The 25232-nt window shown below is 34.9% G+C and overlaps 2 protein-coding genes and 1 long non-coding RNA gene across 5 annotated transcripts in view; 2 read left to right on the forward strand and 1 right to left on the reverse strand.

Moving 5' to 3' along the window:
* The window catches only part of LOC125870580 (peptidyl-prolyl cis-trans isomerase FKBP15-1-like), a 1082853-nt gene that overhangs the window by 110533 nt on the left and 947088 nt on the right, over window positions 1-25232 (forward strand). Inside the window, exon 7 of one of the 3 annotated variants that reach the window (XM_049551041.1) lies at window positions 8020-8029. The exons of the other annotated variants lie outside the window; for them this stretch is intronic. The gene's annotated coding sequence lies outside the window, so the exon portion shown is untranslated. Of the gene's footprint in view, window positions 1-8019; window positions 8030-25232 lie in introns of those variants that run through there. 3 annotated transcript variants of the gene reach the window in all.
* LOC125870566 (U-box domain-containing protein 9) overlaps window positions 1-25232 on the forward strand; it is an 841044-nt gene that overhangs the window by 97285 nt on the left and 718527 nt on the right. The window lies entirely within an intron of this gene.
* Window positions 22749-24849, reverse strand: LOC125870586 (uncharacterized). Its single transcript, XR_007446913.1, has 3 exons — window positions 24739-24849; window positions 24213-24290; window positions 22749-22982 (listed from the first exon to the last, which is right to left on the reverse strand). It is a non-coding gene; the product is annotated as an uncharacterized LOC125870586 (long non-coding RNA).

Consider the following 25232-nt stretch of genomic DNA (forward strand, 5'->3'; position numbering starts at 1 on the left):
TTGCCGCCTTTTCAATTAGTAAATGTTAAAGAACTCACATTTTAAATATTGTATTGATATGTATTGCATTTATTTATGAGAAAATGCATAATTACTCCATTAAAGTAAGACCTGTTTTTTAAGAAGACACTTCAACTTTGCGGGGGTCCTAGTACCCCCCTTAAACAATTTTAAAGTGTTGTAAATATCCCATTATCCAGCCACCCTCAATTGCAAGAAAGGAAGTGCAATCACGCACCAATTACTATCTGCCACATGTTAAATTTTAATTTTTAATCTTTATTTTCATTATTGTTTTTTTTCTTATTTTATTTACTTCATTTCCTCTTTCTTTTTTCTTTTTTCTCTTTCTTTTTCTTTCTTTATTACCCTCCTTTGCTCTTCTTCGACCCTTCTAGCTACCATCACCAGAATTCCTCGACGTAGCCGCCATCTTCCTCAATCCTCATGAGTAGTCTTCATCATGTCACTATTATAATACCATCTCCACCGTTAATATCATCAAATCATTGTTAAATCAAAATGAAATTACTTACAAATTATAAATTGAACATCAATAATCACCTCCAATCTACCATCCCCTTTTCAAAATTACAACAATTATGCAGCGGAACTCCATTATGATGAAGGTAATGAAATTCTATAATACTCTCAAATCGAAGAAATTTCTTTATTTATATGCTAAAGAACTACATAACATTTTTTTTTTAAAGAACAATGTTATCAAGGAGGTTTACAATTATTATTATTTCGAAAAAAATAAGGGACAAAAGGAGAAAAAAGAACAAAGAGAAACAAGAAGACAAGGAAAAAATGAATAAAGTAAATGGGTCTTCTAAGTTGAAGAAGATAAAGAATAGGTAGTTGGTTCTTTTGAAATTTGGGGAAGAAGATAACAAAAATAAAGAATTGAGAAAGTACAATAAAATAAACAAAACAAAAGAAAAAAACAATATTTCTAATTAAATAAATTCTTAAATAAATATTTATTTACTTTTTGGTTCAGCTCACTTTCTATGAGAGAGTGAACTACACTCTACACGCCACGTAGGCACGTAATGGGACAATAAAGTCATTCTAAATAAAAATAAGGGGTAATAGGGCCCCTACAAAGTTTAAGTGTCTTTTTAAAAAATAGATCGTACTTTAATGAGGTAATTATGTATTTTCTCTTTATTTATTAACAAACAACTCTCTCTAAATAATAAAATTTGTAAGCTAATTTATTTAAATAAATTTTCTAGTACATATAAAACATAAAATCAAGAAAATAAATAAAATGATTAAATTGATTTGAGGGATATTATTGTCTTTACATAGATAATTCCATAGTATTAACTCCAATGTATTAATAATACCACCAAATGAAAGGTATTAATAATACACCATATAATACCATGTAGGGTGTATAACTAATCCATGGATTAGTTATACTTAGGCCTAAAAATTCTACCAAACATAGTACTAAATAATACCATACATAATACATGGACTATTTTCCTAACACCTCCTACCAAACGACCCCTAATGTTAACACTATCACTCATCTGTTTTCGTTGGGTTCGCCTCTTACACATTTCTTAAGAGAGTATTACTAGTAATAAAAAAAGAGGTTTTACTATTATAACCATGTTTATATCTTTCTCTTTTATACTTGCTTTAGTCCCCCCCCAAAACAAAAATTAAAATAAGAGGAACTTTCACATATAGCCACTAAAAAATAGCCTAATTACTCTCCATAGCTATATTTTAATAATTCAAAGCTACATATCATAGGGAGGAGAGAGGCGAGCGAGACTGGGAGAAAGAGGAGAGAGGTGAGTGAGAGAGGGCAAAGAGTGGGAGAGAGGTGGATCGTATATGTATATCGGTTAGATAATTGTATATAAATACATATGTATTTGTATATATGGCAATCGAGATTGGGAGAGGGAGGAGAGAGGCGAGTGAGATTGGGAGAGGAAGGAGAGAGGCAAGCGAAAAAGGGCAGAAAGTGGGAGAGAAGTGAATTGTATATGTATATCGGTTAGATAATTGTATATTATACATATGCATTTGTATATATGGCAAGCGAGAATGGAGAAGGAGGAGAGAGGAGAGCGAGATTGGGAGAGGGAGGAGAGAGGTGACCGAGAGAGGGCAGAGAGGTGAATTGTATATGTTTATCGGTTAGATAATTGTATATTATACATATGTATTTGTATATTCTGGCGAATTATACATATACAAACGTGACTAATTATACAAACTCGAAGTCAACCCACATAATTAATGTATAATGTTAGTCGCGAGTGGTAATTATAGCAAACTATAGCTATGATGAGCAATTAAGTAGTATAAGTTTGCTTAACCATGTAATTTTCCCTTAAAATAATAGCAAATATAAAGTATAGTTTCCGAAATTACCTTTATTTTTAGATGTTTTTTTTGGGAATTAAGTAATAGAAAAAAACACTAATTTTTAATGTTAAAGATATGGTTAGAAACGATGGTAAACGCTAATCTTAAATTTTCGAAGTGGTAACTATTGTGAGACAATTTTCTTTTTTAGCTAATTTGACCGTTAAAATGTGGGTTATTGGGTTAACGTGTTTTTAATGGTTTTATATTTTTTTATTGAGTTATCGATTTGGTATTGATTTTTAATATTGGGTTATTGGGTAAACTGATAACCCATTAAGACTAGTAATTTACTACTTTTACTTGTACATAAATATTATATATTAATTTCAATACTTTACTAGTTACTGTCTTTGTCCTTTAGCCTTCAATTCACACATCGCAGTGAGTTTGAGTTCATAACTTCACATTATACAAAACATTAAAATCTAAAGTAAGAACCCTATTCCTCTTAATTTCTCTTTGTGTTACACTTGTATAGTTCTTTTCATGCTTGTTATTATTGTTTTTATTTTATCAGCATTTATAAAGTTACATTATTGTGTTCGTAACACCCCGACTTTTCAAAACATCTAAATTAACTCGTATCTTCGTGGAAAGACAAATAAGATGAATAATAAATTAAGAATGATGTGGTATGTCACATTTTAAGTGTTCTAGGGTTGTATCTATTTGAAGTTAGGTAAGTTGCAAAATAAAAGTTGGCGAAAGTTATCGTAAGTTCCTTTTTAAAGATTTCTCTGAAATTTGGGTCAAATGTCTTGGATATTTTCTCCCAATATATAAAGAGTTAGAAGGCCTATCACCAATTAAATCGAAGGCCTACGAGTCTAGTTTGCAATGCACAAAACCCTGTATCCAACCGACATCGGAGTAAAAAGTTATGAGGGTTTTACTACGGACGGCCGGGGCAGAATCCGGCTTGGGTAAAAAAAAAGGGGCATGTCGGCTTACTCAACGTTTTAAGCCATGAAAACATTTCTTTTCACTTCCAAACCAGAAAGAAAGCTTAGGAGAGGGTTCCTATGGAGTTCTTGCATGATGAAGGTTAGTTTTTGACGATTTCTACCATTAAAGGTTGCCCCCGTGCCTAGAAACGTGATCTCTACACGTGACAATCATTTTTCCCTTCTATTAGCTGTGTTTGGAGCTAGTTTTTGAAAATATAAACTTGTAGTCATTGGTGTTTCTTCAAGGTTTACACTTGGTTAACTAAGGTAATCATCTCAGGACTCTTTTATGATTGTTTTTATGAATTTCTATGGACGTTTCGACAAGTTGGGGCAATACGACAAATTTGCCGATTTGAGATTAATTATGAACTGGTTATAGGTGCGTACTAGCTGTGTATATATAGTGTTTGGGAAGCTTAGGACATAAGGAACAACTTTCGTGAAGGAACTACGGTCTTTTGAGCTTTCATTGGAAAGGTATGTTAAGACTATTCCCTTCGTTCGACATGTTTCCTTAGAGGTTGGGAGTGATATAATAGGGTAGTTAATGTTGGTGATCTTGTAGATGTAATTGTGAGTGGTTGGTTGAATGGTTATAAACCCTCATTTTAGGGACTTATAATCTGTTATGAACAACCCTAAGTTAGGAATGACTTGGAGACTATTTATATATATTATTTATAGCTAAATTGCTCGCCTTTAGCCTATTCAATTGTTTATTGTCGCCCTTGGGGCTATTGTGGTTAATTGTTTAGCTATGAACTGCCTATGGGGGCTATGATGTTGTCTAATAGAACTATGTTATTGCCAAAGAGGGCTATGTGTTGCCCACGGGGCTATATTGATGCCAAAGAGTGTTATGTGTTGCCTACGGGGCTATTTTGACGCCAAAGAGGGCTATGTGTTGCCTATAGGGCTATGTTGATGCAAAATAGGGCTATGTGTAGCCCACAGAGCTATGATGTTGCCTAAGAGGGCTATGCGCTGCCCACAGGGCTATATCGTTGCCAAAAAGGGCTATGTGACTTCTTACAAGACAAGGAGTTACTGATAGGGATATGCAGATTGATTTGGCACCTTCTGGGCTTATGGGGGCCTAGGTAGGTCGTATGTTGTTTGTACCTGCCGAGCTTATGAGGGCTTGGTTAGGTTGTTGTTTGATCATTTTTGTATTTTTAGATTCATTAGTGGGTTAACATGCTTATCTAAATTTTGATTTCCTTACCTGATTGCTTTTGGTATATTATGATACTTACTCATTTAGTCTATAGCCTTTCATACAATTTACATTATTTTGTACTGACGCCCCATTGCCTGGGGGACACTGCATTCATGCATGCAGGTCCCGAAAGACGACCCAGTAGACCTCCTCAGCAGCAGGATCGACTTCTATCCGATTGGCTAGCCCCTTTTCTTCGGGGCTGCCAGAGTTGGGAGGTTTGTTAGCTTTTGTTGTATATACTTTTATGGGTAGGCTGGGACCCTGTCCCGCAAATCTTTACTACTCTTAGAGGCTTGCAGACTAGTGTGTGAGGTGTATGGCTACGTTATGTCCATGTTGGCCTAGTTTGTTGGTTTGTTGAAGCTTGTGAGCTGTTTGATGTATTGTCTTAATATATACCTGCTTTCAGTTTGGTATAGAGATCATGGTGGCCTCGATGGCCCAATCAGGACTTCTGTGCTAGTTGGCTATTTCTTTATATGAACTCTTGGGAGCAACTGTTTCTTTTCTAGATCTGTTGACAGAGGCCTTGCTGGCCGAGGGCTTAGTTTTAAGACGAGATATACTTGTTTATTTTCTTCATTGCATGTGGCTGCCATGCGCTAGTAGCAAATGGTTCAGCAGGGTCGGCTCGGGCCTAAGTTTTGGCATTAGGAGCCAGTTGCGCCCCTTGAGTTTGGGGCGTGACAGTGTTGTTGCATCAAATTTAGTAGAGAAGTCATATATTTATTTTATAAGTATTTTCTTATTGGTTAAATCGATAAACCAAAAATCAATAAAAAATTTGGTTTGGTTATTGGTTTAACGTATTTAAAAACTGAAAACTGATAAACCAAACCGATAATATATAAAACGAACCGACCGATGCACACCCTTACTTATCCACCAATTAAGTGTTTGTACTCTTTCTATTTGTTTTTTTTTTTAATTCTATGTAATTACTTTTTATTTTTTTCAAGAACAATGTAAGGATAACAAGAAAAGAAATAATTAAATACATTTTAATTATTAAAACTAATAACTAAATAATTAAGTACATTTTAATTATTATAACTAATAACTATTTTGAATTAGTTACTATTACACTATGTTTGGATCATTGTTACCCATTGTTTCATAATGTATTGTATTCTATTGTACTGTACTGTATGATAGATACAATGTTTGGTTAGATTGTATTGTTTGTTGTTGTTTAATAATATTTTAATTGTTTGGTTTGATTGTATCGTGCTGTATTGTAATTTATAAATTTACTAAAATATCCTTAATTATTCTAGGGTAGGAGGTTTGACTAGAATTAAATAATATAAGGTAAAGGGTAAAATAGTATTTCGAAATATTATGTAAAGATATAATTGGAAAAAGAAATTAAGTAACAATGGGAACACACCAAATCGGTTGTTCCATAAAATAGGGGTTTTCATTGTTACATAACAACGAAATTTAACAATACAATACAATACATTTTAAGTAACAATCAAAACAAACATTGTAGGTATAGTAACGATACAATACAATACAATGAGTAACAATGATCCAAACAGAGTGTTAGTAAATGAAGGAATTAGATTCGGGTAAACCATGCGGTCAATCAGAATCTAATGAAGAATATATATATATAATAAATGAAAAAAAGAGACACATGTTTAGATTGTTTCTGAAAAGTTGCATTTTTTTAGAATTATAAAAGGATTGTCTCAATTAAATCCAATGACACTTTTCTTTTGAGAAAAAAAACTTTACATACAATCCTCTCTTCTTTCCTCAATCTTCGAAGTTCTTGTGAAAGGATTTCATTGAAGATTCTATTCCGAAATCAAAAACAAACTTTTGTGACAAGATGTGATTCCTAAACTATGATTCATTGGTGTAGTTCGTGTTTATATACACACTACATAAAAAATGATCATTAGCGGCAATTAACACTCTTTGTATATGTCCCTAAACCCTTTAGCGACGTTGGTTCTAATGACACTTAACTAATGTCGATAAAGACTTTAGCACTCTTTATTAATGTCAATATTTATTGCCGCTAAAGGTTGTTTTTGTTGTAGTGACATGTAATACTAGACTAGTGGAATAAATTCAATGGTCCTGCAAATTGTGTTTGATTTATTTTTTCATTGCTATCAGAGCAAGATTTTTTTTTTAATTTCCTAGTCATTCATACTGCAAAAAGTTATTTTTTTTACCCAAGGAATATGNTACTAGACTAGTGAAATAAATTCATTGGTCCTGCAAATTGTGTTTGATTTATTTTTTCATTGCTATCAGAGCAAGATTTTTTTTTTAATTTCCTAGTCATTCATACTGCAAAAAGTTATTTTTTTTACCCAAGGAATATGTCATTGTTGAGAATTTTGTCACAACAACCGTATGTTGGTAGTTGAACTTTTATGAAATGCTGTGACATTCATATACTAACAAGTAATTGATTTTTTGTTCTTTTCTACGATTGAATTCTTTGTACCAAGGAATATCATATATCCCCTTTTTGACACCATTTGTTTTGATGTTGTGTCAGTCACATTTATTGGTAACTTTTTTAGGTGTCAATGATTGCATCTGTAATTCCTCCTCCCTTTTTGATTTTTTTTTAAAAAGAGTTTATTTAATCAAAGAAAGACGGATTTTTTCCCGATAGATTGATGGCTTTACATAAGAACTATTGCACTTCTTTTTATAAGATTAACTGAACGTAAGTGAGAACAAGCTCAATTAGCACATAAACTCCATTAACAAAAGGAGCTAACATTGAAGGAGAGAATCTCTCATATTTTGAGTTCAACAGACAAAGTAATACATCAGGGATAAGCTAGTATTTATAGCCCATTCCTTTTACAATGAGTAACTAACTTCTAGAACTTACCAACAGAAAGTAGTTATAACTAACTTTAGGAAAAAGACTAATCTGCCCTTTATTAATCCTAACAGCTTTAACTTGTACTCTTCTTACTTCACTATCAGCTCATATCTCAACACTCCCTTTCAAGCTAGGAGGTGTAAAGATGTTCAACACACCTAGCTTGGATACTAGATGTTCATGTTGTATTCTAGACAACCCCTTTTTCAAAATATCTGCTGGTTGCTCTTGTGTAGGTAGGTAGTCTATTCTGATCAAGCCTTATTGTAATCTTTCCCTTATGAAGTGGCAGTCTATTTCTATGTGCTTTGTACTCTCATGGTATACTGGATTTGCAGCAATTCGTATGTCAACTTTACTGTCACTATATACTTGCACTAGTAGCTTAACATCAACTCCTACCTCTTACAACATTCCAAGTAACCATACTAACTCTGAGACTGTAGATGCTAGGCTCCTGTATTCAACTTCATCTGAGCTTTTGGCCACTATGTGTAACATCTCTCTAAGTGAAAGAGCTAGAATTAGAAAGAGTCATTTTTTGAAAGAAAGAAAAATCTGGAAAATTGGTTAAATTATGTTAAGTATGGGTTTTTGGTCAACTTCAAAAGACCATAACTCCTAGCTCATGATGAGTTAGGTGTGCTACTAGATACCGTCTTCGAATTATCTTTCCAACGCCGTCAAGTTTGCGTGATTTCGAGTTCGTATGAGGGAGATAATGCCCATTTGAAGTTGGGCTGTCTTGATAAAGAAAGTCAAAACCGGATTTTAGAGGGGTATTATGGTCTTTTCACTACCCAATTAATTAAATTCATTTTTGGTAATTAAGTTGGAGTCTCTACTGATGGAATTTAGTTTACACTATTGAAATTGAGTTAGAGTTTTGAGAGAAGAGAAAAGAAGAGGAGCAAAGAGAAGAAAAAATAAGGATTCATCGCGTTCTTGAAGAATACCTTGTCGTGGGTGTTAAAAGGGTGTTGTTGTGGGTTGTTCACTGGTTTGGCTGCATAATTACTACCCTATTTTCCATGCTCCTTGATTCCATTACATGCCTTCAAGGTGTTTGACAAAATGTCCAACTATGAAAAATTGATGAATCGATGCTTTAAAGCTTGAGTTATGAGATGTATGGCAATCCAGAGATGTGTTGATGACAAACTAAGCTTGTGTATATGTTCATTCCATACGTGAGATTGCATTAGAGCCTAATGGGAATTTCCTATATAAAGTGTTGCATGACCATGCCCGGTNNTCAATTCAGCGTAATTGTGTTCTTGAAAGAAAAGATTATGAGTTCTTGGTGAAATTTGTTTTAGTTTCTTATGGGTTCTTGTTTGTTGAAGGTGTTGAGGAGTTCTTGAGTTTGATTCATGAAATTAGGTGTTGTTTTTAGTAGATTCTTACATATTTTGGTTATGTATTCGAATCTAAGTGTTTGGGAAAAGAACCAATCGAATCTAGAGGGTTTAAAGTTGAAAAATGAGCAAGAAAAATCAAAGTTTTTTGGGGAAAGGTTGTACGGCGCCGCGCCAACCAAAGTGCCCCAACTTGGTCTCTGAAGTTTGGGCTCTGGGGTACTGCGCCAGCCAGTGCACCCAACCCTGCTTCTGAAGTTTTGGCTCTGGCTCCCCGCGCCACTCAAAGCTCCAGGGATGCCAAGTCCTCTACCCTTTCCCACTTCTTTCCGTTTGAGTTCCCTAGCAACGTACCTAAGTTTTCTAATTGATTTCTACACTCTAAGGTACGTCTAAACAACATGAAATCATCCATAAACATGAACTCATGAGCCTTGAATCCATAATTCAATTCAAGGAAAGTTAAGGGTCAAAGATCATAACCACCTATTCAGTCAGTTCCGGTTATGAGTTAGTTTCCAGAGGTCTTTCTAGATGATCTTTCCAGAGTCCCTCCTCCTAAGAGAGAAATATACTTTGGTATATATATTTTTCCTAATACTTGTCCTATATCTATTCTGCCACATAGAATGGCTCCAGCTGAGTTGAAAGAGTTAAAAGAGCAGTTGAAAGACCTTCTTGAGAAAGGTTTCATTCGACCAACTGTCTCACCTTGGGGCGATCCGATCTTATTTTGTGAGGAAGAGGATGATTCTCTTAGAATGTGTATAGATTACTGTCAGTTGAACAAGGTAACTATAAAGACTAAGTATCCTCTTCCGAGAATTGATGATCTTTTCTATCAACTTCAGGGTGCCACTTGTTTTTCTAAGATAGACCTTAGATCTGGCTATCATCAGTTGAGAGTAAGAGAAAGTCACATCCCTAAGATATCTTTTAGGACCCGCTATAGTCATTATGAGTTTTTAGTCATATTATTTGGTTTGATTAATGCCCTTGCTGCATTGTTGGACCTTATGAACAAAGTGTTTACGCCTTATCCTGATATGTTTGTTATCATTTTCGGTGATGACATTCTGATTTATTCGAGGAATGATGAGGATCATGCTAGTCATCTCAGAGTTGTTCTCCAAACTCTAAAGGATAAGGAGTTGTATGTCAAATTTTCTAAGTGTGAATTTTGGCTTGAGTCTTGGCATTCTTAGGCCACATTATTTCTGGTGATGTGATTCGAGTTGATATTCAAAAGATTGAGGCAGTGCAGAACTGGCATAGACCCACATCTCCAACTGATGTTAGGAGTTTTTTGGGATTGGTTGGTCATTATAGAAGGTTTGTCGAGGGGTTCTCATCTATTTCACCCCCTTTGACCAAGTTGACTAAGAAAATAGTTAAGTTTCAATGGTCCGAAGCTTGTGAGAAAAGCTTTCTCGAATTGAAAACTAGGTTGACTACTGCCCCAGTTTTGACCTTAATTACCAGAAGGTACGCAAGGATTTGTTGTGTCTAGTGATGCGTCTAGAGTTTGACTGGGTTATGTATTGATGCAGAATGATAAGGTTATAACTTATGCCTCGAGACAACTCAAGATTCACGAGAGGAATTACCCAACCCATGATCTAGAGTTGGTTGTTGTAGTATTTTATTTGAAAATATGGAGTCACTATCTTTATGGTGTTCATGTAGATGTGTTCACCGATCACAAGAGTCTTTAGTATGTATTCAGTCAGAAAGAACTTAATCTTAGACAGAGAAGGTGGTTGGAGTAACTCAAGGATTATGATATGAGTATTCTCTATCACAAGGCTAATGCTGTTGCTGTTGCTGATGCTTTGAGCATATTGTCTATGGGTAGTACCGCTCATGTTGAGGAAGGCAAGAATGAGTTATCCAAAGATGTGCACAAACTTGTACGATTGGGAGTTCGGTTAATGGATTCCACTGAAGGAGGAGTGGTGGTGATGAATGAGGCTGGATCATCATTAGTGTCTGAAGTGAAATGAAACAAGATCAAGACCCTGTTTTGCTTGAATTGAAGGAAAATGTTCATAAGCAGAAAGTGATGGCTTTTGAACAAAGGGCAGATGGAGTGTTGAGGTATCAAAGTAGATTATGTGTACCAAAGGTGGATGAACTCCAAGAGAGGATCAAGGAGGAAGCTCATAGCTTCAAATATTCTATCCATCCTGGTTCGAGAAAGATGTATCGTGACTTTAGAGAAGTCTATTGGTGGAGTAGTAAGAAGAGGGGTATTGCATAGTTTGTTGCTAAGTGCCTGAATTGCCAACAAGTCAAGGTAAAGCATCAGATGCCCGGTGGTATGTCTCAAAATATAGATCTTCTGGAATGGAAGTGAGAGATGATCAATATGGATTTTATTACTGGTTTACCACGGTCTCGTAGGCAACATGATTCAATTTGGGTGATTGTAGATTGGATGACTAAATCAACCCATTTCTTACAGGCAAAGACTACTTTTTCAGTAGAGGATTATGCCAAGTTATATATTCAAGAGGTAGTCAGACTTCATGGAGTTCTGGTGTCCATCATTTTAGATAAAGTTGCGCAATTCACCACACAATTTTGGAAGTCTTTCCAGAAGTGTTTAACTATTGTTGTAAGCAAACTCTATTTGAGAGATTCAATGTGAGTTGAATTTGACTCTATTTGGGAGATTCAATGTAAGAAAATTCACCACTCCATGCTAGAGTGATAACTATTGTTGTAAGCAAACTCTATTTTGGAGAATCAATGTGAGTTTTTTCAAATCTTTCCTGTATCGGTGCTCAATACTACTCCCAATAATATATAATCATAATTGCTCAATGTTTAAAAACACAGGCTCAATGTTTAACAACACACTCTTCCTCTGGTTTGAGATAATTGCTCAAACTATTCTCATAAAAGATGTAACTGCTCTGAAATATCTCTGAACTCATTAACTCATTTAGAAATCAAAATTTCTCTTCTCAATGTAAAAATTGATACCTTTGAGAATACTTAGTTCCCTTATACTCTTACTCAATTCATATTTGAAAACGCTTTCTCAAAAATATATCAAAATCATATTGTGATATGATCATTGGACTCGGGAAGTCATATTGCATAAAAATTGACAGCATATCCAGATACCATACTGCTTAAACACTGATGACATAATCTATTGTCATATTAATCATGTTTTAAAAACTCTTTCTCAAAACTCATCTTTACTTCCTCAAAAACATAGTTTTAAACTCAAGTGTTGACTTTAAAAAGCTTCTCAATATTTATAACGTAAAATAGGTTTACGTTGAATTACAGACATGAACAAATCAACTTAAGGATCTTAATAACAATATAGAAACTCAATACTCAGAGCTCAAGGACTCAAGAACTTAGAACTCAACAATACTTCTCATCTCAAGAATACTTAATTCATAGGGTTCATACTGAAATATAGACAAGAACGAATCTACTCAAGAATCTTAATGCATAAAATATAACAATTCAATAATTAGGAATAGAATTTCAAAAAGAATCAGGAACTCAAGAACTCAAAATCAACTCATCTCAAATCTAGGGATAGAAACCGAGATTACTCATTTACTAGTTTGAAAGTAGATGTAGAGCGTGAGGACGAACTAGTCCAACACTATGATAGCCTTAAATATCTGAAAGAACAAGCTTCTTAAAGAATATTGAAAAAGAACTTGATTAGAAGCCTTGAAACCCTAGCTTGAAGAAGAACAATCAAGAAAACCTTTCTTGAAATTCTTGAATTAGTTTCTTGAAATCTCTATGACCAAGAATTATGATTTTCATTATAATTCTATGGAAGAATTTGCGTTTGAAATAATGGAATTCTTGGAGAATGACTTACCTTGAAGAACAATCTTGAAAAAGATTTAAAAAATCTTGAACGGAAGTATTCTAGCTTGATTTTTTTTAGGGTTTTGCCTTAGGGTTTGAGAGAGAAGAGAATGGAGGATGAAAAGATGAAAATATGATTGATTTGGGCCTTTAAATAGTCAAGAAATTCGTTTAGGGTTTTCTTAGAGGTAAAAAGACAAAAATGATCCTTTTTAATGTTTTTCCGTCGGCTAATGTGTCACTACATTGTATCAGGTTACTAAAATGGTCATAATTTTTTACTTGTAACTCGGATTGTTGCGAAATTGGTGGCATTGGAAAGAATATTCAAGTACCTTTAATTTGATAGGTTATGGGAAATGTAAATCTTTATATTCTAAGAGATATGATTGTTTGAAGTTGACCAAGTAGAATCTTACATCACAACTTAATCGATATGGAAGCTTTCAACTGAACTTTGTGCTAGGGGGTTCTAGTGACCTTAATTCATGTTCAAATCTATTCCACACTAAATAATTGACCTTTACACACTTTAGTTTAGAAATTTTTGGGGTGTTACAATTTGCTTGTAACAAGAATTTTCGGTTCACAAAAGTTATCAACTATATCAATTATTTTGCAAAGTGTTTATGCCTTATCCTGATATGTTTGTTATCATTATCATGGATGACATTCTGATTTATTTGAGGAATGATGAGGATCATGCTAGTCATCTCAGAGTAATTCTCCAAACTCTAAAGGATAAGGAGTTGTATGTCAAATTTTCTAAGTGTGAATTTTGGCTTAAGTCTTGGCATTCTTAGGCCACATTATTTCTGGTGATGTGATTCAAGTGGATACTCAAAAGATTGAGGCAGTGCAGAACTGGTATAGACCCACATCTCCAACTGATGTTAGGAGTTTTTTGGGATTGGTTGGTCATTATAGAAGGTTTGTCGAGGGGTTCTCATCTATGTCACTCCTTTGACCAAGTTGACTAAGAAAATAGTTAAGTTTCAATGGTCTGAAGCTTGTGAGAAAAGCTTTCTGGAATTGAAACTAGGTTGACTACTGCCCCAGTTTTGACCTTAATTACCAGAAGGTACGCAAGGATTTGTTGTGTATTGTGATGCGTCTAGAGTTGGACTGGGTTATGTATTGATGCAGAATGATAAGGTTATAACTTATGCCTCGAGACAACTTAAGTTTCACGAGATGAATTACCCAACCCATGATCTAGAGTTGGTTGTTGTAGTATTCTCTTTGAAAATCTGGAGTCACTATCTTTATGGTGTTCATGTAGATGTGTTCACCGATCACAAGAGTCTTTAGTAGGTATTCAGTCAGAAAGAACTTAATCTCAGACAGAGAAGGTGGTTGGAGTTACTCAAGGATTTTGATATGAGTATTCTCTATCACAAGGCTAATGCTGTTGCTGTTGCTGTTGCTGATGATTTGAGCATATTGTCTATGGGTAGTACCGCCCATGTTGAGGAAGGAAAGAAAGAATTATCCAAAGATGTTCACAAAATTGCACGATTAGGAGTTCGGTTAATGGATTCCACTGAAGGAGGAGTGGTGGTGATGAATGAGGCTGGATCATCATTAGTGTCTGAAGTGAAATGAAACAACATTAAGACCCTGTTTTGCTTGAATTGAAGGAAAATGTTCATAAGCAGAAAGTGATGGCTTTTGAACAAAGGGCAGATGGAGTGTTAAGGTATCAAAGTAGATTATGTGTACCAAAGGTGGATGAACTCCAAGAGAGGATCAAGGAGGAAGCTCATAGCTTCAAATATTCTATCCATCCTGGTTCGAGAAAGATGTATCGTGACTTGAGAGAAGTCTATTGGTGGAGTAGTAAGAAGAGGGGTATTGCATAGTTTGTTGCTAAGTGCCTGAATTGCCAACAAGTCAAGGTAGAGCATCAGATGCCCGGTGGTATGTCTCAAAATATAGATCTTCTGGAATGGAAGTGAGAGATGATCAATATGGATTTTATTACTGGTTTACCACGGTCTCGTAGGCAACATGATTCAATTTGGGTGATTGTAGATCGGATGACTAAATCAACCCATTTCTTACAGGCAAAGACTACTTTTTCAGTAGAGGATTATGCCAAGTTATATATTCAAGAGGTAGTCAGACTTCATGGAGTTCTGGTGTCCATCATTTTAGATAAAGTTGCGCAATTCACCACACAATTTTGGAAGTCTTTCCAGAAGTGTTTAACTATTGTTGTAAGCAAACTTTATTTGAGAGATTCAATGTGAGTTGAATTTGATTCTATTTGGGAGATTCAATGTAAGAAAATTCACCACTCCATGCTAGAGTGATAACTATTGTTGTAAGCAAACTCTATTCGGGAGATTCAATGTGAGTTTTTTGAACTCATTCCCGTATCGGTGCTCAATACTACTCCCAATAATATATACTCATAATTGCTCAATGTTTAAAAACACAGGCTCAATGTTTAACAACACACTCTTCCTCTGGTTTGAGATAAATGCTCGAACTATTCTCATAAAAGAGGTAACTGCTCTGAAATATCTCTGAACTCATTAACTCATTTAGAAATCAAAATTTCTCTTTTCTCAATGTAAAAACTGACACCTTTGAGAATACTTAGTTCCCTTATAATCTCACTCAATTCATATTTGAAAACGCTTTCTCAAAAATATATCAAAATCATATTGTGATATGATCATTGGACTCGGGAAGTCATACTGCATAAAAATTGACAGCATATCAAGATACCATACTGCTTAAACACTGATGACATACTCTATTGTCATATTAATCATGTTTTAAAAACTCTTTCTCAAAACTCATCTTTACTTCCTCAAAAACATAGTTTTAAACTCAAGTGTTGACTTTAAAAAGCTTCTCAAGATTTATAACATAAAATAGGGTTCATGTTGAATTACAGACATGAACAAATCAACTTAAGGATCTTAATAACAATATAGAAGCTCAATACTCAGAACTCAAGGACTCAAGAACTTAGAACTAAACAATACTTCTCATCTCAAGAATACTTAATTCATAGGATTCATACTGAAATATAGACAATAACGAATCTACTCAAGAATATTAATGCATAAAATATAACAATTCAATAATTATGAATAGAATTTCAAAAAGAATCAGGAACTCAAGAACTCAAAATCAATTCATCTCAAATCTAGGGATAGAAACCGAGATTACTCATTTACTAGTTTGAAAGTAGATGTAGAGCATGAGGACGAACTAGTCCAACACTATGACAGCCTTAAATATCTGAAAGAACAAGGTTCTTAAAGATTATTGAAAAAGAACTTGATTAGAAGCCTTGAAACCCTAGCTTGAAGAAGAACAATCAAGAAAACCTTTCTTGAAATTCTTGAATTAGTTTCTTGAAATCTCTATGACCAAGAATTATGATTTTCATTTTAATTCTATGGAAGAATTTGAGTTTGAAATAATGGAATTCTTGGAGAATGACTTACCTTGAAGAACAATCTTGGAAAAGATTTAAAGAATCTTGAACGGAAGTATTCTAGCTTGATTTTTTCTTAGGGTTTTGCCTTAGGGTTTGAGAGAGAAGAGAATGGAGGATGAAAAGATGAAAATATGATTGATTTGGGCCTTTAAATAGTCAAGAAATTCGTTTAGGGTTTTCTTAGAGGTAAAAAGTCAAAAATGATCCTTTTTAATGTTTTTCCGTCGGCTAATGAGTCACTACATTGTATCAGGTTACTAAAATGGTCATAATTTGTTACTTGTAACTCAGATTGTGCGAAATTGGTGGCATTGGAAAGAATATTCAAGTACCTTTAATTTGATAGGTTATGGGAAATGTAAATCTTTATATTCTAAGAGATATGATTGTTTGAAGTTGACCCAAGTAGAATCTTACATCAAAACTTAATCGATATGGAAGCTTTCAACTGAACTTTGTGCTAGGGGGTTCTAGTGACCTTAATTCATGTTCAAATCTATTCCACACTAAATAATTGACCTTTACACACTTTAGTTTAGAAATTTTTGGGGTGTTACAATTTGCTTGTAACAAGAATTTTCGGTTCACAAAAGTTATCAACTATATCAATTATTTTGCAAAATATTATTTTTATCTATCAGAGGTTTATANCCAACACTATGACATCCTTAAATATCTGAAAGAACAAGGTTATTAAAGATTATTGAAAAAGAACTTGATTAGAAGCCTTGAAACCCTAGCTTGAAGAAGAACAATCAAGAAAACCTTTCTTGAAATTCTTGAATTAGTTTCTTGAAATCTCTATGACCAAGAATTATGATTTTCATTTTAATTCTATGGAAGAATTTGAGTTTGAAATAATGGAATTCTTGGAGAATGACTTACCTTGAAGAACAATCTTGAAAAAGATTTAAAGAATCCTGAACGGAAGTATTCTAGCTTTATTTTTTCTTAGGGTTTTGCCTTAGGGTTTGAGAGAGAAGAGAATGGAGGATGAAAAGATGAAAATATGATTGATTTGTGCCTTTAAATAGTCAAGAAATTCGTTTAGGATTTTCTTAGAGGTAAAAAGACAAAAATGATCCTTTTTAATGTTTTTTCGTCGGCTAATGTGTCACTGCATTGTATCAGGTTACTAAAATGGTCATAATTTGTTACTTGTAACTCGGATTGTGCGAAATTGGTGGCATTGGAAAGAATATTCAAGTACCTTTAATTTGATAGGTTATGAGAAATGTAAATCTTTATATTCTAAGAGATATGATTGTTTGAAGTTGACCCAAGTAGAATCTTACATCAAAACTTAATCGATATGGAAGCTTTCAACTCAACTTTGTGCTAGGGGGTTCTAGTGACCTTAATTCATGTTCAAATCTATTCCACACTAAATAATTGACCTTTACACACTTTAGTTTAGAAATTTTTGGGGTGTTACAATTTGCTTGTAACAAGAATTTTCGGTTCACAAAAGTTATCAACTATATCAATTATTTTGCAAAATATTATTTTTATCTATCAGAGGTTTATAGTCCAAAAGATCCCAAAAAAAATTCATTATACTCAAAGCTAGGGATGTCAAATGTGTAGGTTCGGTGATATTAAAGATATTAAAATATGTTGAAATAGAAATCAAATTGGTCATGACCTGCCCAAATTTACATAGGGCTCAAATCAGTTACACTCAAATGGGCTAAAAAATCAGGTGGACCATGAATCACCCAATTTTACCCCCTTAATATCGATAATGTTTACATACTGTTATTTAACTTTTATAGCCATAATTTGAATTTCAACTCAAGAAAATAAAAAAATAAGTTAAAATAGATAGATAAATCCTAGAAGATATAAAATAGATAGTAATTCATACCTACAATATGAGAACATACATTACACCAATGCAAATAAAGAGTCTTAAAATAGGTTAAAATTGAAGATAAAATTGGCACAAGTTAACATTATTTTAAATGGGTTAAGGCTTGAATGAGTTGAGATTGACCTAATTCAAATTATCTTGAGTGCAACCCATAAAATTTCTGGTGGGTTGGACAGATTACCAATATTAAGGCTCATTTTGACACTCGTACTCAAAATCCATCTATATTTAAAGTTTTTCTATATTTTTGAAATATCTCTTATAAAATATGTCGGGATTATTAAAAAAATTAGTATTATCTCTAAAGGAAATTTCCAATAATGGTTATATATATATATATATATATATCAGGAAGAGAGTAGGTAAAAAAAAGATTGTCTCTCATTTCTCCAATGACTAGTTAACGGCTAGTTTGACTCTATTAAGTGTACCAAAAATCATTTACTTAATAATATGTGTACCAACTTTCAAGAGATAGATTGTGTTACCTTAATTTTATCAAACTTTTCCGGTATAAAAACCAATCTCCAATCCAAACCAAGGAAGTATTATTCTTCTCCTCTATCTATTAACAATGAATGATAATGATTTTTCACAGATGGGTTATCGTCGTCCGAGACCATGGGATGGCGATGATATAACAACTTTTTGTGGAAAATCATACATCAATGACAACAAGAATAGCGGGGAATATGAGTATATGATTAATCTTTTAATAAAAAAAAGTTTCAAATGTTATTTCAGTACTGGAGGGCACTTTCCCATATTTTTATAGGAGAATTTATCGTGTGATCGTGAGTGATGAGAGTGGGAGAGAGTTCAGTACAAGGAGGATAGTTGGAAGGCCAGAACCAACGTGGAACGAGTTTATTCAGATACGCTTTAGTAGCTATCCTATTGGTTAGAAACTGAAGTTAAAGGTGGTTCATGAAACTGTTACAGTGATCCAGGAACTTCCACAAGTGAAGTTGTGGTTGGAAGAGCAATAATTCCTGTGCCTGAGAAACTAGAAAAGTATTTTGGAAAAGTAAGAGTTGTTGAATTAGTGAAACTGATTGGGATTGAGAAGAGGGTGGAAGCACTTCTTAGCTTTGAAATCTTTCTCACTACTATGAAGATCGAATAAAAGGTATTTATTGAAATTTGCTTTTAGTAATTATAGTAATTTTTAGCATAAATATATTGCTAGTTTTAGAATGAATATGAATATTAAATTTTCATTAGATTTCGTTTAGTTTGTTAAGGTACTCTATGTTTTTTTTCAATTTTAAATTATCTAATTTTTTGATTTTAATTTGGCTATAAAAAGCTCGCTATGCTTATAAAAATATTAAGAGACATTTTCAATATATACTTTCAATCCCTTTTAGTGCACCATAAATTTAAAAATCAATAGTGATACTGTAACACCTCAAATTCAGGAAAGGCTTGAAAGGGGTCAAGTGGGAAACTCACAAGCCAAAATTGGACCATGGAACCCTCCACAGAGCCCAAGACGGGCCATGAGATGGATCATTGTAAGTCCCCAGGACCTGTTGTTTAGGCATCCCTCCCACGGAGGCCTAGACTGCCCGTGGAGACGTTGAAGAGCCGTCAAGCAGGTCGCCAATTGGTCGTTAGGAGGGGGCTTTCTCCCCTAGCCACTGGTCAAGGACCACAGATCATTAGATGGGCCATGGTACCTATGACGGGCCGTGAAGGCCACCATCAAGTGTGTTTGTCAGCTTTTAAGTTAGGGGCTTTTGGGTCTTTTCCTAATTGTTTTAATTCAATACTATGTCGTTTTAACCTTTACCCAAAACCCTATATAATGATTTTTAACCCTCAAAATCACCAAATTAAAGTCATTCTCTAAATTTCCCAAAAGAAGAACAAGTTCATCCTCTCCAATATTTCTCTCTCTAGAAGCTTGAAGAAGAAGAGTAGGGTTTCAAGTCAAGTCTCCAATTTCACCATTGATTGTAAGCTCTTTGCATCAAGGTATATTAGTCTTCATCTATGGAGCAATTTCCTCCATAAAGTTCCTAAATTCTTTAATCTTGAAATTAGAAATCTCCAATTGAAGTTACGGTTTTCTTCTATGTCACGGTTTATTTCAATATTGATATACTTGATTGTTTTATGAAGTGCGCTTGAATTGTGATAATTACATGTTTTTAAGATGAATCCCCATGAATCCATGCTTAACCCATGTTTTCTAGATTTTCATGATTGAAAGTGGGTTTTGAACTATTAAAGGTGAATTATGGAAATATGCATGTTCTTATGAAATTGATGATATGTGATATAAGTTGCTTTAAGAGTAAAGCATAAATGATGTTGTTGATTGTTGTGAAAGGATTTATCACATAATTACTCAATACATGAATGTGAAAGGTTTTCTCACATAAAGGATTCTAAGGTTGAAAGGTCTTCTCACCTAAAATGAATCAAAGTTAAGGAACTATTCTAATGATGAGACAAAAGGTGATTACCCTTGTCCTCTAATGGTAAGACTAGAGGTGATTACCCATGTCCCTTAAAGATAAGATGAATATGATTGATGACTATTCTATAGGAATTAAGCTTAGTACCGAGTGGATAAGTGGTGATTACCCGTGTCCTATAAACTATGTGCCATCATAGGTTGTCTAGATATACATTAGCTAGTGGATCCACTTAAGCTAGACGTTTATGCTTCTTACCTTGGCAAATGAGAACACCTCTTTTCAGTGTGGGGTAAACACCGAATTCCATGTTATAACTCACATGGTCTCTTTCTCGGTTAAGGCTAATTTCCCACAACAAGTATAATGATGAACTAAGGTTACTTCAAGAAGTATATCACAAGTGTTCAAAGATGAGTTTTACTTCCATTTGACCATGATTGTTATGATGTTCTCTAACCTTTTACTTATGGATTTAACTTGGTCTTTGCATGACATGAAATGTCCTTTTTAGCATGATTTTTTATCTCTATACATTGCTATCATGCTTGGTAGATCTTTGTACTAACATATACTCTCGCCTACATTGTTTTCCGAATGTAGGGTTCGACGCTTCAGTTTCTCATCCCCGTGGTTAGAAGTCACTTCAGCTTTATTTAGTAGTGGTGAGTCCTCATGTTCTGAGGATTGAAACTTTTATCGCTTTCAGTCTTTACCTTTCAGATATTGTGTGTGATGCCAGGGTTACGTCCTGGTCACTCTTGATGTAATGGATGACTTTTGAGACTATGTAGACTTCCGCTTTGTTTTTTTTTTTTCAAATTCTTTATGATATGAATTGTGTTTTAAATCTCTTGATTTTCAACAATCTTATTTATGCATGCTAAGTGACCTGTGTAGGGCCTATTGGGGTCCTATACGCCATGTTACTCCTAGGGTGTGGGCCGTGACAGATACCACATGTTGGCCCTCACATCACCTATCAAATAACTCATTTAACTTTTGTAAGTAAATTTTTATTCAATGATTGCAATTGCGTTACTTACTTCTATTATCATGAATGACTAAACCCCATAATCAATGATTGTGGAATCACTAACGACTTGACATAAATAAGGGTGTTTGCAAAATAAAATTTGCATTGTGATTGTATATATTATTAGTTCTTTCTTCTTCCCTAGGTTTGACTTGTTTGGGTAAAAGTGTGTAAAACCTAGGAAAAGCTAAATAATGAAGATTCGAGATTTAGAACTCGTCTAATGGTTGATGTTGTAGCAAGATTAATTTACTCCGAGTAAATGTCATTTATTTGAGATAACACTTTTAGTTCAAGAGAATAAAAGTGGCATGCATTTAATTTGGTTGAGAAACGATTAAATATAGTACGAGACTGATAAACTGATAACTAACATTATAAGTTGGAATTCTGTATTAACCTGAAATAAGTAATACAGTCTTAGTGAACACAATTCTAATTTCTCTTTCTATAAATTCTCAGTACAAAGTAACATTGTTAGAAGTTACAAGTTATTAATCGATACTACAATCATTCAAATACCCCCAAATTTTTCCTTTTCTTTGGAATTAAATAGGTAATAGTAAATAATCGTATTTGGCTTAGTTCTCGCCTTATTTGTTGTGAGATTTAACCCCAACCTTGTAAGGTTCTATATTTGATAATGACCATGTTATACTTCTTATTGAAGGTATACTTTTAGCGTATCAATATCTCACATGATTCTATTTATGAATGATGTTTATAAACATTTTATTTGTAAATTACTTGTATTTTTAACTCATATGTGAAAATTTTAGTTCTTATTTGTATACTTTCAAAAATTATACAATTTTAGGTCTTATTTGTATATTTTTAGCGATTTTATATAATTACTTATTTGTATATATGTGTAACGCCCCTCAAATCAGACCTTGAAAAAATTTATTCGGACTAGTGTCACGGAAGAGATCTACAACTCGTAGAATTATCTACGGACCATAGTTGGAATCGTAGAACCATGCTCTAAAAATTGTTCTTAGATCCAAGTTTCACAAACCAGACTACGGATCGTAGAACCTTCTACGATTCGTAGAAAGGCCTCATGGAACCAAGTCTTGAAACAACCTCAATAAGCTTTCTACGATTGATCAGGATGGCACGTCAAAGTTCATATGTGCCGTAGAAAGTGTCACGACCCGATTTCTCAAGTCATGATGACACCTACTATAACCCACCAGTAGGTAAGCCAACCCGTAACCCGGAACAACAAGTAATGGGTCTGAGGGTAGAAACTAAACAAGAGTAGGCAAATAACAATATAAACAGGCGGAAGCAACCCAAAAACATATATACAAATAAAGATCCCTCCCAGAACCTGGAAGTCACTAGTACAGAGCTACTAACAAAATGAGTACAAGTCCCAAAAGTGGACAACAGAGACTGGACTGTCTCGAAAGGTAAAAGACAAGTCTATATATACAGATGGAGACTGAAATAGTACAAAACGTCGTGTGCTCACTCCCGTCTCCGGATCAGTCTGCTCCAAGCTCGATCAACGCTGGCTACTAGTGCCCGGACCTGCATCACGAAATAGATGCAGAGCGTAGCATGAGTACCAAAACAACAGGTACCCAGTAGGCATCATAGGCCGACTGAACTTGAAAAGTAAAGGCAATATGAAAAGAAGGAATAAGAAAACCGAAGTCAAGAACGAAAATCTAACTAACAATGAAATGCACACGAGTGTACAAAGAACTAACTAAAGTAATCTATAAGCTAACTACACCTAACTGGACCCCCATAAGCCCAGAAGGTACACTCGTGCGCAAGTTAAATAAAAACCCGAACGGACCCCCATAAGCCCGACGAGTACACAGAATAACTATAACTAAAGAGAATTGCATAAAAGAACCCAAGAACGAAGAACATCGAACCAGAACCTCAACCCTAATTAGTAGAATCTGACAGCACTGAGGCCGGACCTCGAACCGGATGCTCAGCAGAAGTACCCAAGTAACCAATCACAAGTATCAAGTATAAGAGGCCGGAACTCTAACCGGATGCTCTATATAGGTGTCTGAGCAATAGAGGCCGGACCTTAAACCGGATGCTCTATATAAGTATCTGGGCAATAGAGGCCGGACCTCAAACCGGATGCTCTATATAAGTGTCTGGGCAATAGAGGCCGGACCTCAAACCGGATGCTCTATAAATGTGCCAATGTAGCTGCTGAAAGAGTCCCAATTGATCCATACTCATAAATATCTGTGGAACGCCGTCCACACATAGCCAATCAATGAAAGTCCTTGGAACCAAATCGAAAATCAAATTAAAATCGCGAAGTAGAACTAGTGTCGCCGATGTAACTCGTGAAGCCGTAACATCGAAGAAAATAAGGATAACTATAGTCGGAGAGAGAGTATCGCTTAACTAAGACCCAAACTATCAGACTCAAGTCTGCTACACCAGTCTACAAGGATCTAAGCCGACCGAGCGACGTCGGGGCAAAACTAAGGCCTATTGGATCCGAATAATGTATTTCTAAGGCAAGCCCTAGTCAAACCTAAACTAAGGCCCAACATTCTTCAAATAAACAATAATTAAGCATGCAAGCACTCCACATAGCGAGGAGGGTCCGTTAATAACACAAAGCATGCTCACAGTTACCGGATAATTCCCGAAATAGGCCTAAAACATGATTTCTTAACACCTATGCAAGATTCAATGACTACCCAACCCAAATCCCAACTAATCAACATGCATTCACATTCTCGAGCTCAATCTAAGAGAGGGAAAACCGTAGCCTACCTTAAAGCCGATCACACGCGCTCCAAAATCACTCCTCCGGAGATTTTCCTTTCCGAAAGGTCTCGAAACGCTTCCCCGCTATCAAAAATAGTATCACAACGTTAATACGGTCGTTTAGACACCAAAATCACAACAAACAGAGACGGGTCAATTTTGGAGTCAAAACGGGAATCGTGGGACCCACACAGAAAATTCCGAAATTAACCCCAAAAGTGGGTCCTAACCAGTTCCCCCAGCTCATTTCCCATAATGGGACACAATTCGGGGCTCGGGAACAACACAATACCAACATACAACTAAAACCCAAATTTTCTCAAAAATCGAAATGGGACAGCAGTGTATTTACCAAAAACGAGCGATCTACAGTAAAATCTAACAACACCACAATGTTCTCCTCGAAAAACCACTCAAGATAGCCTCAAAAATCACCAAAATCGGATCTAAAATGGCTAAGAAAACAAGTCTCAAAATTTCCAAAATCAAGTCACAAAAAGAGGTCTGGCAGCAGGTATTTTTCGAAAATTACCTCAAACGGGGACTCCAAATCACTATCCGAGCTCACCAACACGTTGCCCTCGAAAAATCTCACAACTTAGCCTTTTGGATCACCCAAATCGGTTGAGAGATGAGAGAGAGATGAGAGTTTGAAGTTTGGGAAATGTGGCTGATTTTCTGCAATTTATTGCAGAAAATCTGCAACATTTCCAAAACTTTAAATTCCGACGGGGTGCTTCGATCTCGTTCGGAACCCCGTGCACGCAAACGAGATATGCAACCATACCAAATTCGATATTTCAGACTCAACGGCGCAGTCGAAATTTCCATCAGAGGTCATTTCGATAAAAAGTGGGTCCCACTTCCAAAAGCCCTTTTAAGTCAAAACCCACAAAAGGGCTCGGAAAGATATCGAAAACCTCCAGACACAAAAGAAAGGTCAATCTAGACCAAACTCGACATTCCGGAGCTAACCACGCTGACGGAATTCTCATCCGAGCGCGTTTACTCAAAATGTTGACCAAA

This window comes from Solanum stenotomum, chromosome 7 (genome assembly GCF_019186545.1).
Source record: "Solanum stenotomum isolate F172 chromosome 7, ASM1918654v1, whole genome shotgun sequence".
In the NCBI taxonomy this organism is placed as follows: Eukaryota; Viridiplantae; Streptophyta; class Magnoliopsida; order Solanales; family Solanaceae; genus Solanum; species Solanum stenotomum.